The 2,061-nt window shown below is 51.2% G+C and overlaps 1 non-coding gene across 1 annotated transcript; it reads left to right on the top strand.

Annotated features, from left to right (window-relative positions):
• The first annotated feature begins 1,465 nt into the window (after window positions 1–1,465).
• TRNAP-CGG lies at window positions 1,466–1,537 on the top strand. Its single transcript has one exon. It is a non-coding gene; the product is annotated as a tRNA-Pro (tRNA).
• The last annotated feature ends 524 nt before the right edge of the window (window positions 1,538–2,061 follow it).

The following is a 2,061-nucleotide window of genomic DNA, read 5'->3' on the forward strand; positions in this document are numbered from 1 at the left end:
TGATAATAGTGGGATCCAAGATCTGTCACTACCAGCCTGGCCAACCGCCTTCGGTGGAGAAGCCAGCCACCACCACCATGCCCGGGCCAAGAGACCCGGACGTCCTCGTGCCGCGAAGATTACCCAGGGGGGTCTCCTCTTGTCGTTGTCGAGACGAGGCGCAGCCACAGTGGATCTCGATCTAAACCCCTCGGGCCCAGGTCAGATCTCATTGCAGCCAAAATCTCATCCGCCAACTGCCACCGGAGATCTCCTAGCCACCGCCAACCCGCTGCCCACTGCCGTTGGAGGAGGGAGATGGACGCCGCTGCCCCCACGCGTTCGTCGGCCGAGGACTGCGCTGCCGCCGGCGCCGCCTCATCATAGGAGCTTCACCCTGTGGCGTCCTCAGTGACGGCGGCGGTAGTGGGAGGCGATGGAGGGGGAGGGCTGAGGGCGGTGTGGACGGAGACTCCCCGGGGGCGGAGCGGCGCCGCCGCCGCCTCGAGGGAGAGAGGTCGGGGGAAAGGAGGTCAGGGGAAAGGTCCCAGATAGCACAAAAGTTCCCAAGTCAAACTTGTTCTACTGGTTGTTGTTGTAAGAATTGTTCAAGCTACGAGCGCGAGTATTGGATCTAAATTGACCAGGACCCAGATCAAATCCATGGCTAGCACCATTGTGGGAAGATCAGGCCGAGAGCCCACGTCAACCAGCCGAGAGCCCGTGGGACGAGGAGCTAGAGAACCCCGACATATCAGCTTCCCAAGGATCCAGAGCACAAGAGGAAGAAGAAGCGCCATGAGGAGGAGCAGTGGGGAAAGCCGCGCGCGCCGCCTCCAACTGTTCCTCCTCCAACGCCCGATGTTCCTTACCCCTTTCCTCCTCGCATACTCTTGAAAATACCATAATGCATACAATTTACTCCCTCCGCTCCTAAATATAAGTCTTTGGAGAGATTTCACTATGGACCACATACGGAGCAAAATGAGTGAATCTATACTTTAAAATGCATCTAAATATATCCGTATGTGGTCCATAATGAAATCTCTACAAAGACTTATATTTAGGAACGGAGGGAGTACATCCTAGGGTAAAGAAGGCACACATACATGTATGTTTGTTAGTCTTGTGGAGGGTAACCTTGCCAAGCTCACTCGTCATGGTTGTGTGTGCAAGCTGGATGACTGTCTAGATGGGATGATGTCGTAGGAGGCCATGTAGGATGAACAATGTGGGCATTTCAATACATCCACCATGGTCACCTTACACACGGACGAACATAGGCAGGTCAGAACATGTACACGAACAGATCGTTAGTGTTTTGTTTGACTGATTTGATTCCTCAGCTTGTTTGCGATGAATCAGTTTCAGGTCAAGCTGTTTGATGAATTCAACATCACTGTTTTGACGAGATCTTCTGAAAAAGACAGGATGTTGTTAACCATTATATTTAAATAGTACCGCTGACTTAATTGGTCATAAAACAGGGCGTTTGGTCTAGTGGTACGATTCTCGCTTCGGGTGCGAGAGGTCCCGAGTTCGATTCTCGGAACGCCCCTTTTTTTTGTTTTTCTTTTTTTCCCTCGTGGGATGGGCTTGCTGTTGGCTGGGCTTTCTACGAGCTGGAGCGCATGCACAGCACCTAAAAAAAAAGCAGATAGACTGTTGGGCTAATTGTATGGAGCAACTAATTAACGACCAGCAACTAATTAACGAGCGCTCCATCGGGAGCCTCGCAACGATCAACGCCACTTGGCGCGCTCTCAGCCATTCGCCACGTGGCGTGCTCTGGACGGTTCCTCCGGGTTTTGTTTTTTTTCGCACGCATTTTCGGCTTTTTAAACAATTTTTTTTTGGTTTTTTTTACCTTTTTGGTTTTTCACCTGTCTTCCCTAGCTTTTTTTGTTGTTCTTTTTTTCCCTCGTGGGATGGGCTTGCTGTTGGCTGGGCTTTCTACGAGCTGGAGCGCATGCACAGCACCTAAAAAAAAGCAGATAGACTGTTGGGCTAATTGTATGGAGCAACTAATTAACGAGCAGCAACTAATTAATGAGCGCTCCATCGGGAGCCTCGCAACGATCA

The sequence above is a fragment of the Triticum dicoccoides genome, chromosome 6B (assembly GCF_002162155.2).
Source record: "Triticum dicoccoides isolate Atlit2015 ecotype Zavitan chromosome 6B, WEW_v2.0, whole genome shotgun sequence".
NCBI classification, from domain to species: Eukaryota; Viridiplantae; Streptophyta; class Magnoliopsida; order Poales; family Poaceae; genus Triticum; species Triticum dicoccoides.